The 12,467-nt window shown below is 40.2% G+C and overlaps 1 long non-coding RNA gene across 1 annotated transcript in view; it reads right to left on the reverse strand.

The window, feature by feature from the left end:
- LOC135275870 (uncharacterized) overlaps positions 1-8,618 on the reverse strand; it is a 47,256-nt gene extending 38,638 nt beyond the window's left edge. The window contains exons 1-2 of the long non-coding RNA XR_010343436.1: positions 8,489-8,618; positions 1,977-2,063 (exon numbers count right to left, since the gene is read on the reverse strand). This is a non-coding gene — a long non-coding RNA (uncharacterized LOC135275870). The remainder of the gene's footprint in view (positions 1-1,976; positions 2,064-8,488) is intronic.
- Between the last annotated feature and the right edge of the window lie 3,849 nt (positions 8,619-12,467).

The raw sequence follows: 12,467 nt of genomic DNA on the forward strand, positions 1-12,467 counted from the left end.
AAACGTACAATGGACTGTATGTATGAAGCAGACCCAGGGAAGCCAGTCAAATAATAGGAAATGGCAGAGGAAAAGTCAAAAGAGAAATCAAGCCAGCAGCCACAGTCTTTCATAAGCTCAGACACCTGAGGATACCATTCTGTGACCCCACAGTTTACAAATAATAGAGTGATGGTGCTGAGTCATAATGAAAAGGTTAGGTCACATCTGATAGCCTGTTTAATAAGACAGGCAGATGAGTAATGCATCCTAGTTAATTATCCATTAACAATGGTTTTCAGAAAGGTTTCATACATAAAATATATCTTTAAGAATCTAAACACTGCAAGTACTTTATTCCTTAATGCCAACCAATAGATGAAGTGTGAGTATGTCAATTAATCACGTTCAAGAACTGAGAGTAATAAATGTAGAAACTGTCAAATGTCTACTCTATTATTTTTTAATCCAGTTTTGTTACTTACAAGTACTTGGAATATTTTTAATTTTAGAGGACCCGTTTTAATAACTAATAATTAGATATGCATGTTCTCAAATTAACATATTGAATGTTGAAGAATAATCCTTCTGAAAAGCTTCTGTATAGCCATTTCATTCATTTATCCAAGTATGCCAGGGATATTTCTTCACTTCTTGATTCTGGAGATACAGTGGCGAAAAGGTTTTGCCTATCCAAATGGTATCCCAGCCCCAGTATGATTTTGCTCTTGCTTTTGCTCAGAATCTAAAAATTCTTTGCTTGTCACTCAGATTCTTGTAAATTCTAAATCAACTAAGTTTAATATAAAGTGGCAATTGTGCTAAGCAGTTTTAGCCTCTCAAGAAATATCCAGATCAATACAAACCCATCCGTGATCACCAGGACTCAGAATGCAGCCATGAAGAACCAAATAAACAGTCACTGAAGTAAAATAAATGCCATGTGAGAGCTATAAACACAAGACCTGTTATGAGAGCAGTGACAAAGGAGTAAGCGTGGTTTAGTGTGTATGTTTGTGTGTGTGTGTATGCACCCACATATATACATATATATCCATTAACAATATATGTGCGTGTATATGTATATATGTGTAGTGTGTGAGCATATATGTATTCCTGGCTGGAAACTAAATATATGGATAGATAAATAGATGGATAGATAGATAGGTAGATCCAGAGATAGCTATGTTTTGACTCCAGTAACAGATAATATCGATGCTGTACTTCATGAAAATAAAAACATAGCATAGCAATTTTGGATTACAGTATCCACCACTAGACAAATCTAACCTGGAAACATGCTTCTACCACTTAGCTGTGCAATCTTGAAGAAGTTACTTGACCTCTCTGAGCTTTTGTTTTCACCTATAAAATAAAGGTAATCGTAGTACCTAATTCAGAGAGTTATTAAATCCTTTCACAGAAGAAAATCAAAAATCATTGATTATTTTTACTTCTGATTTGTTAGTAGTATATAAAAGTATTTTAAAATAGTCTATGCTCACCACACATTCAGAGTATTCTGGTTTTCATTTTTAAATTAGGTATAAAATATTGTGTTCAAGAGTGCAAACAAGGAGGGGGGTTGAACACTTCAAGTACACAGGTATACACGGCCAAAAGGACAGCAAGCAGCAAGGCGGAGGTAAGCGCTCCAGCTCCGCTGGAAGCTCTCCTGAACGAATGCCCAGATATTTTTAGATTATTTTTTAACTGGAAAACAGACATACACACTAAAAGGCATAGAACAAACAGCCAGAAATATTTTGCTTTGATTTTTCATGGGTTATTTTTGCAGATCCGTCTTGCTGTGTGGATTTCATTGTGAATGAAATGAATCTGTGAGCATGCTTCCATGGAAACCTGTTTCTTTGTGATTGGCTGAGCGGTATCCAGGCACCTCAACAGTACCTCAGAAAGTACAAGTACTGTTAATATTTAACAGACACAGTAAAACCTACCAACCCCAACCCCGTGGCATTTGTTACGCAACTCACCATTAGTAAAGAAACGCAGGTCCATCATAGCGTTTTCTCACCCTCGAAATATCCTTGCGAGGTTTCTGTCGTCGCCCTTGTTAAAACCTGACGCACAGAGAAACAGGAGCAGGGAGTGGAGGAGGGAAGGGCAGGACATGAAGAAAAAGGCATAAAACCTTGAAGATGTGATAAGATAAAGCCTTATCATCCTTGTAATTGATATTGCCTCCATTTTATTTGTTTTATTTCTAAATAGGACTGATTTAAAAGGAGAAAAGTGATTTGCCCAAAAGGAATGTGTCTGCCATTTTACATTTAATCGTGATTAAGAAAGAATCGTGTCACCTAAGACAATTTACATAATCATGAGCATACTGGTGTGACTAACTAAGCAAGATGAGGCACATGATACATATTAAAAGGCCCAAAGGGGGCAATGTGTATTTACCAACGTCCGTGGGAAATTGAGGGGTTTTTTTTTAAGCATATATGAGTTGAAACTCCCAATGTGGCTTGAAGTAAGAAAAGCAATGATACAAAGAAAAGTCCCAACGTGCAAAAGAGTTAAATATCCAAGTAATCATTTTGTCTGCAACCTCTACACTGTCTGGATACCTTAGAACTTCCTCTGTGTATTCAACATTTTACTTACGTTCTATCATGAACAAATCAACCACTTAATAAGAGACAACAGTACTGGAAAGCAGCCAGAGTTTTGAACATTTGCCTATATTAACATTCCACTTAGGATACTGTTATTTGAATATCTTATTTGAGATTATTTGAGTTACTCAACTCCTGATAGAGGATATAAATTGAAAGCACTTTCAAATGGATGGTAGGGGACATTCAGAGTCAGAGTTGGGGAAGAAATTCGAGTCCTGGGGTCCCTATTCCCAACACTTGGATTATATATAAGTTATAGTACACTGCTGGTTTGCACATCTTTTTAAACTAAATCTATTCTTGTGACTTAATTTTTGTATCTGTTCCTGCATGTAATGCTTTGTTAAGAAGCAAATTACTATAAGAAGAAAATTACTGTATTTTGAGCTTATATATTAATGACTCTATAGAGATGTCTTGATTTTGTGTATAAATCTAATGAAAATCAGATTATGAAGTGCTACTAGGCAAAAATCTCTGGACTATATCTAAAGCTGATATTTACTGAGAGCCCAGAAGATAGTTGTACATGTGCCGTAAGTCATTAAATTGATACGAAGTTGAGTAATAAACTGGATTTAAAAATATATAAACAGTATTATCTGAGTTGTGATAAACTAATATAAATGTATAAAAGACTGCAAAATTATACATCAAAATATTAACCATAATTATCTCTAGGCTCTTATAAGTAGAATTTTGTGCTTTTTTTCTTTTAATGTAGACTTTATTCTTTCCACATTTTTCAAAGTATGTGTTATTTAAAAAGGAAAATGTGTGTATTTTAAAGATACTGTCAATGATCTTTTCATCTTTCTTTGTAAGGACAATTAAACCTTAAATGTATAAAGAGCCTCGCACATTTTAAAATATTTCACATCCATTATCTCATTCCAGGCACACAATAGCCTTGGAGGAAGGTATTACAGAGAGTGGAGTCTCACAGACAAGGAAAATGAAGGCCAGTGGTCAGCCAACTTGCCAAGACGGTAGGGGACATTCAGAGTCAGAGTTGGGGAACAAATTCGAGTCCTGGGGTCCCTATTCCCAACACTTAGATTGTATACAAGTTATAGTACACTGCTGGCTTTCACATCTTTTTAAACTAAATCCATTCTTGTGTCTTAATTTTTGTATCTGTTCCTGCATGTAACGCATTGTTAAGAAGCAAGCAGATGCTAGGCCAGGCGCGGTGGCTCAGACCTGTAATCCCAGCACTTGGGGAGGCCAGGGTGGGCCGATCATTTGAAGTAAGAAGTTCGAGACCAACCTGGCCAACATGGTAAAATCCTGTCTCTACTAAAAATATAAAAAGTATATAAAAACATTGTGGTGGTGGACACCTGTAACCCCAGCTACTCAGGAGGCTGATGCAGGAGAAGCGCTTGAGCCTGGGAGGCGGAGATTGCAGTGATCCGATATCGCGCCACTGCACTCCAGCCCGGGTGACAGAGCAAGATTCTGTCTCAGAAACAGAATCAAGCAGATGCTCAATAAACATTTGTTAATTAACTAACAGTATTTCCCTTTTTGTGTTCTTTTTCTTAACTCATTACGCAGCTAATTGAAGAATAACACTTCAGTCAAATTTTCCTTTATGTTATTTTCTAAAGTTTGCAGTTCTGGGGATTTAAAATATGTATACTTTCCTAACCACTTATGCAGTTTTGAAGAAAAGAGTATAAGAGAAGATAACATGAATATGCATCTAAGCAGTTTATACAGAGCAATGCCTAGGACGGAGCAAGGGGTGCCGCGTCAGCGCCCGCTCTCCAGGCCTGGCGGACAGCAGAGAGGGAGAGGGGAAGGCAGGTGTATACTTTCCAATTCAGCCCCCTTCCCAGTCTACTCCAGAGTGAGATCAGCAGTCAGGATGAACGGAGATCCAACGGACAGTCCCGGGGTGCACGGTAGAAAAGAGGGGAAAAATGAAAAGAGCAATACCCCAGGATGCCAGGATGTAAGGGAAATTACTAGTTTCAAAGTTTCTTTCCTAGGTCGCTAATTCGTTGTTGGCATCACCAGAGTCACTGCTAACACATTGGAGGAGATTAGAAACGGTTCTCCTTCTTCCTGTGGACATAGAGTAGAGTAGGGGTTGGGTAACAGCCCTGGCTTGTCCCCTGGCCAGGAGGCCTCATGCAGTAAGCAACCTGCACAACCGTGTTCTGCAGCCCTGCTCATGAACTGGAATAACATAATCAAGACGGGTCTGCCTCTAACTGGAGGGTATTTTCCACTCCTTGCCAACAAAGTATCCTTTGGTTGATAAATATACATGCACACACATCTGATGTATTACAGAGACAAAGAGGTAATTTTCAGAGTCCAGAGGTAAATGAGTTATTTCCCTAGTTAAAAGAAAAAATGGATACCCTCCTCATGGAGTATTGTAATGATTAAATAAGATAATATATGTCAAGCACAATGCCTAGCACTAATCAATCCATAACGCGTTGGTTCACTGCCATTTTCCCTTGCTAATACTGAAACTATTTAGCTAAAGCTGCTGTTGCTGGAGTAATTTTTAAAATCTCTTTCTTGCCATAAATCCCAAAACCTTCAGGTTTCCCACATAGCAACAAAGTCTATCCCCTCCCTACCACTATCCTCACACCATGTGCATTTTAGAGGAACAGGCAGTCTGCCCTAGATGCTGAATCCATGTAGAAGAACTGCAGGTTGGTTTCATGTGAAATGTTAGAGCAAAACCCAAAGCCAGGTCTGACTTTACATTTCATCATGAAACGAAAATTTGGCCCATGTTTGCAAAAAATGTTGCCAGCATTTGCTATGGGCCGGTGAGCAGAAGATTCCAGATTTGTTAAAGCCAGGCAGAAGTCAGGCATATCTTCCAAATGTCATTTTGAACACTGACCCTGAAAGAAATGCTCAGAAGCTGATGCACATCACTGTGCCGGAAAAATGTGCTGAGTCACAACTTCTGATGAACTTGGGTCACGGCCCTTCCTACAGTGCTTCTATCTTAAATGAACTCTACAGGCAGGTGAGCTGTTTCTGAATGTTTATTATGGCCTCTGGAGGGGCAGTAAGTTTTCTCCTTTTCTATTGCTTTTTGGTTAAAAAATTACGAATGCTTAGAGAATCCACCTGCCATCCTTTGGCTAAATTAAAAGGCAGTGGTAAGAAGACAGCCATGCTCTGTTAGTGGTCCCAAACTTGGCATTGATTATTAGGCTGGCACAGGGGGACACTGTTTTCAAAATAGCTTTTATCCTATTGCTAAGGCAGCTGCAGCCCTCTCAGAACCTCTGAACCCTGGGATCTCACAAGTAGACAATGACAACCACTGTGTTTATATTTTATTAAAAGTTTTGTAACCTGGTATAGCTTTAGCCAGAGATAATTTTTAGAGGATGAAACTCAAGGCAGTTATCTAACATGTGGTATGAATGAAAATTTGTACAAATAGGGGAAACTCTAATGAGGCAAGCTTGAGAACAACGGAGGACATTTTACAGAATGTCCAGATCAAATGCTAGAATTAAGCAACTGAAATCAGAATGAAAATATAGGCAAAACAACACAAAATGCAGGCATCCTAAAGCTTGGGAAATAAAAACAGATTCTTTTCAGTTTGAGAATAAGGTGGGGGATGAGATAACAGAAAACAAGCTAAGATCTTACGTTCCCTTTTGGAGTCTTTTGAGTTGTAAAAACTTCCCAGCTGAGCATGCCAGATGAGAGGAGATCCTCTGAGATGTGGAGGAGAGAGAAAAGTAAGGTCCTGGATTTGCCCTTTGACTCTCACCCCATGGTATGTCCCCTGCATCTGACCAACATTTTAGTGTTCATGAAGATGAGGACACACGCGCCTCTTGGCAAACAACTCCAGATCCTGGAATCTCACCTTTACCCATTCTCATAAGTAAATCAGTAGCCTCTACTGTGATGCAAAAAAAAAAAAAAAAAAAAAAAAAACTCTCAAAAATAAACATATGGGCCTGGCGCGGTGGCTCACACCTGTAATCCCAGCATTTTGGGAGGCCAAGGTGGGTGGATCACCAGGTTAGGAGTTCAAGACCAGCCTGACCAACATGGTGAAACCTCATCTCTACTAAAAATACAAAAATTAGCTGGGCGTGGTGGCACACACCTGTAATCTCAGCTACTCAGGAGGCTGAGGCAGGAGAATTGCCTGAACCTGGGAGGTGGAGATTGCAGTGAGCCAAGATCGTGCCACTGCACTCCAGCCTGGGCAACAGAGTGAGACTTTGTCTCAAAAAATAAATTAATAAACATATGAATAATTTGAACCACATTTCCCTTGTTTGGAATTTCTGAAGCACTTTATTGGCTCTCAGGATTTCTGATCCTTTATTACGGTCATTCATATGTGTCATATCTCCCTTACCACATACCCTGAGCGCTAAGTGCAGGGCAATTTACCGCTTGGTAATTCACAGATCCTAGTAGAGTACCTTGAGTGAAAGAAATGTGTCAACATTTGTTCATCTATTCACAGTATATCCGTATACTTTCCTAAGTCCAAAAGCGATACATAGTTAAGAACAAAAAGCCATTTGAACTGCAGAAGAGAATAGTTACAGCATCATTCTATTTCTTGCCGAATGTATCTCCAGATTCATTTTTTCCACAAGGGTAGGAATAAGGAGCTTTGCTAGAATACAAGGTACTTTTGCCAGGGTACCAGAGTAAAGACAACATGGTCTCTGCACATCAGAATCCATGCAGGGACACAAGAAATTGAGAAAAATCATCGCAACAATGTAGTAATGGACAGTTTTGTGCACCAGATGTAATCAGGGCTCACTGCAGCCTTGAACTCCTGGACTCAAGCAATCCTCCCACCTCAGCCTCCTTAGTAGCTGGGACCACAGGCACAAGCCACTATTCCCAGCTAATTTTCTTTTTATTTTTTGTAGACACGAGGTCTCACGCTGTTGCCTAGGCTGGTCTAGAACTCCTAGGCTTAAGATATCTACCCGCCTCAGCCTCACAAAGTGCTGGGATTACAGGTGTGAGCCACTGTGCCCAACCTAGTTTTGCTTTAAAATGACTTAGAAAGAGGGTGATGGTGGGACTCCAGAACAGGACTTATCAATCAGCCTTCTCCTGGAAATCCAGAGAACTTTGGGCTCCCAGGAGAGATATTATCAGAGATGAGGCTGAAGATACACATAGTCTTCATGTCACATAGGCTTGATGATTTCATGTCAATCAAGTTCAATACTGATTGCCATGCACGTGGCAGTTGCTTCATATTTGCTACACAAAGCAAAGGTAGGCTGGGGCAGACAGCTTTTGAGCTATAAGCTCTTTAACAAGGTAGGCTATGGAAGTATAAATATGGATGACACCTACTTTCTTAAAGACTCATTCTGCTCCCCAGTTGGTCTTCTTAGGAAAAGGGAACGCCTCCCAAGAGGTAGGCAAGCCCAGGGTAATCTCATTGTACCATCTAGGCCTGAGAGAGAGAGTCTACGGAAATATAAGATAGGAGCATGGAGCACTGTCTGAATTATCTCTGTGCTATTCCCAGTACCTAGACAATATTTCACACAAAGTAAGCCTTCAGGAAAAATTTGCCCAAATGAATGAATGAATGAATCAGGAAAGAACCTAAAACAATAAGCCCAAACATAGACCAGAGGCCACACAAACTGAAGTCATTCTTTTATCTTCCTTATTCATATTGAGATTTTCACCACCACCCTAGAAAAGTTCCTTAGTTCAATACTTCCTTGACTCTTCCCCTTGCAATGTTTGAGAGGAGGAATCAGAGCCCTCCCTGGATATGGAAGTATGTGCAATAAATTCATCTTTAAAGTATGCTCGAAGTTTTGCTGAGAATACACTAGAGAACAGGAGAAAGCACTTACTTCATTCAGCCTTAAGGTGAAAGAAGTTTTCTTGGAAGTGAAGCCATTTGAGCTATTTACATTCCATGAGAACCACAAAGTCTGCCCTTCAGAAGAACTCTGTACTTAAAACATGAAGAGAAAGGCAATGAGAAACTTCATGCTTCTCCCTATTAAAAAAGAAAAGAAAAGAAAAGAAAACAATAATAAAATTGTCACAGATATCAAAGACTCTTTCCTGGCAACTTAATCCTGAACTTATTTAAAATGCTGGTAGCTTATGCAACAGTTCAAGCGGAAGAAAAAAATTAAGATGACATCAAATGGGGCAGGGAACATGGACTGAGAAGTTAAGTATGTGTGTAGGTTTATTGGGAGAATGAGCGAGATTTTTCCTAGATCCATCTCAAGGAGAGAGCAAAGCTTTGTGACCCAGATGTCCGAGGCTTGACTCACTCCAAGGAAGAGAGTTTTCATGAGCTTATGCTTCCAAAGGAGATAGTTGTATTATTCAAGAGGAAAGCTCAGACATTTCTAAAAGATATGATCTTTTTATCCCAGTGGACCTTAAGGCCCCATCCTATGCAGAGCTACTAATGAGATGATGGAGGCCTAGGTCTAAACCCTGAACCCTGTGGTCCAGAAAGGATAAAATGCAATCCCCAAGGCCAAGTTAGACAAGCGGGGTGTGGCACCAGATACACCCACTTCTCAGTGAGCCCCTTCAGCAGCAAGACTAGAAGCCCTTCCTCAGATTTTCTGAAAGGTGTAAGATCCCCTGTTCCATTGCAAGGAAAGTGTGGGGCAAAAATACATGAGATTAAATTTCCTACCTGCATTGCAGGGAAGAGAAGTGAACAGAGACAGATTTATTTGAACTGAAATAAGCATTTCTTGGTCCCAGAGGTGAAGAGCAAATTTATACCCATTTTACAAGTTTGACTGAAGTTCACATTTGCCTTTTAGAAAACAAAATCAAGTCCTTAGGTCTTTGTAAATGAACTACAAAACTCCACATACTACGAAATACCCATATTTACCTCCCACACAACAAGTCAACTGGAAAAGCAGCCAGGCGTGAGAAATTCACCTGATTTCTAACTTCCCAGAGCTGGAAGAATGTCCGTCTCAAGGAGTTTCAGTTACTGGACTCAGGTGACCCCAGGACTTCCTCCCTTAATAGCCATTTGAAAAGAGGGAGAAAGAAAATGCATAAACCGAAATCCTCTCTCTGGTCAGTCATCGCTTCACCAAATACATAAGAACAAAGTGGCTAATGTTGAAATAAAGCTAATGTGATACATCAGTGTTAAAATGCATGTTTTGTTTTGTTCTGTTCACAGAATCTGTTGACAATGCAGAGGGGGAGCAAGAATTCGATGCGGGCATTTCACTTTTCTAGAGAGCAGGCATTCGTTGGTTCTTGAATCTTTCATAAGAGGCAGAACTTCTAGCTTATTGTGTTTGAGAAAAAGAAAAACATTTTTTAATCAAAACAGAGGGGGGTCTGCAAAATGAATACCAATGAAATGGGCAAGCAAGCACATCCAAATAGGTTTTGTTATGTCTTATCAACATTCAAGGGATGGGAGAAAAAATAAGAAGTGTTCAACTGTTGAATCAAGAATTCTTGTCTCCCTGTCTTGTAGCGAGTCTGCCAAATGCCTTTTTTTTTCTCTAAGCCTATTTTCCAGTATCTCATAACACTAACCTGATTGATCACTTGGTCGCATCAGCCAAACTCATTAGGCCAATTAAACAAGACTGAATGTGAGGGAGAATCCAGCTCACTGAGCATTGGCAGTGTGACCGCGACTCAGCTTCTACGCATTCCTCTTAGTCGTATTTCAAGTGCTGTGATCTTGCGTGGGTGGTTTGACTTATTGAAGGGGACACATCGCCACTCAGAAGGACTTCTCAGGACACTGAAGGGAAGAAAGTATTAAAAACCAGGGCGATCTGACAAAAATAGGATGCCTGTCACCCAAACCCTAAGGCAGCTTGCACACGGTGCCATATTTTAAACATGAAGGAAATAGACTCTGTCTTAACAGCCTGGTTCTATTAGGAGAGTGACTCTCTGAGAGCCCTCTTTCCTGGTAAATATCCAAAGAGCAGCATTGTTCTGAGGGAGACTCAGGGCTGCAAGGTGGCCATGTGTGAGCAGGCACTGAGGGTGTGGGCAGGGGCCGGCAGGCTCCTGTGTGTGTTCATGATACCGGGTGCCCTGCTGAGAGGCTGAGTCATCCTGGAAGAAGGAGGACCTTTCCCTAATTGGTGCGCAAAGGTCAGACATTGATGCAATTTTTCTGGATAGGACACATTTCCTCATCTGTAAAAAGGTACCACATACACCGGCAGCTTGGAACCTGGGTAATAAATAGATTGGATAATGATTTATAGTCCAAAAACTTGACAATGTAGAGATAAAAACTGCCATTTTTAGGAAGTCTCTTGAATTTACTTTGACTCTTGAAGGGTCTCTGCAACAACCCTGAGATAATAAGGCTTTTGGGAAAAAACAGCCAGAGATTTGGTCCCAGCCTGTTTCCTTCAAGATATGGGAAGACCGCGGAGCATATGAGGGGCACCGACATGTTTTTGTCCACAAACTTAGCAAGTCTGAGGACAAGACTGTGTCTTATTCACTATGCATTCTTAGTATCATGAACTCAATACATCTGCGTGGTAGAAATGTATTAAAACTCATTTTAATTTCCAGTTTGCTCTTGCTTCCAGTAAAAGAGAGATGGTTAAAACCTATCTTCATTCTTTATATCCACAAAATTCGACCTTATGTTAGCTTGGCAAAAAAGGGATCTTGGTGAAAAATTTTCAAAAGCTATTCAATAGTACAGGAACTGCAGTGCCTTAGTCCAACCCGCTTAGATTGGACTCTAGACAACAAGGGTCTAGAGAGTTCCAGTGACTTCTTGTAGGCTACACAACCGGTTGGACACAAAAGCAGGACCAGAACTCAGGACTTCGGACAAACCCAAAGTCTTTCTTCAATGCTCCTGTGATTTAGAGAGCAGGCACACGTACCTCTAAAATAAAGCTTTTCCCTTATGTTAGGCACTGACAGCCTCCCATACGCCAAAATCTTGCACTAAACCTGTGGCCGCTTTGCAAGCACCATTCCCATTTTGCTGGTGCTTCCTCTGCCACCACCCAAACAGCTGTACCTGCTGTACTCTGTACCACACATCAGTTTCACGACACCCATGTATATGGGTCTGCCCAAAGAATACCAACCATAAGCCCATCATTTTCAAATCTGGGGAGACATGAGCTATAAAAAAACACAATAAATGATCATTGCAAGACCGCAGAGCAAGTAAATGTGTCATATACTATACTTGAACATTGGAAGGGCGAGGCCAGAGCAGTCATAAACCAGGAATCCCCTTGGAGTCATAAGGGAGTGGTCTGGCTTTGCAAATATCATGGATCAGAAATAACAAGGAGATCCACCTCAAGACAGCCAGGATGAAACAGAAGAGTCATCTTCAAGAAGTGCTTACTATTGTCTAATTCTATGCTTGTAGGAAGCACTCCAGCGGCTGCTACTAAATAAAATGGAAATCGCCCCCAAAGAGCGCTGGACTCAAGTCAACCAGTGGAACAGCATTTAAAAAGATATTTGTCTAGGGAATGATTATACATTTTCTAAACTCCATTTCTAATAATTGGAGCGTCATATGTGGCTGGTAACTTGATAGAAGTGAATATACAAAGGCCTTTATAACAGACGGAGCATTTTAGGCTAGAAAATAACAAGCCACTTCTTCCCCAGGCAAAAGGAGCCAACTAATTGAATGTGGTGGGAACGTAAAAATTCAGAGCCTCAAGCACGTGAAGTCACTTAGACATTTATGGTTTGGGATGAACTTGAAAAATACAATAAAGAAAAATCTACAATGAGCAACAGATTTATGGGCTTAAAATGTACTTCCATTTGTTCTTAAAAAGCCTTCTGGGAAGAAATTTTCATTATATT

This window comes from Aotus nancymaae, unplaced genomic scaffold (genome assembly GCF_030222135.1).
Source record: "Aotus nancymaae isolate 86718 unplaced genomic scaffold, 86718_ANA_hifiasm-v0.15.2.pri h1tg000019l, whole genome shotgun sequence".
Classification (NCBI taxonomy): Eukaryota; Metazoa; Chordata; class Mammalia; order Primates; family Aotidae; genus Aotus; species Aotus nancymaae.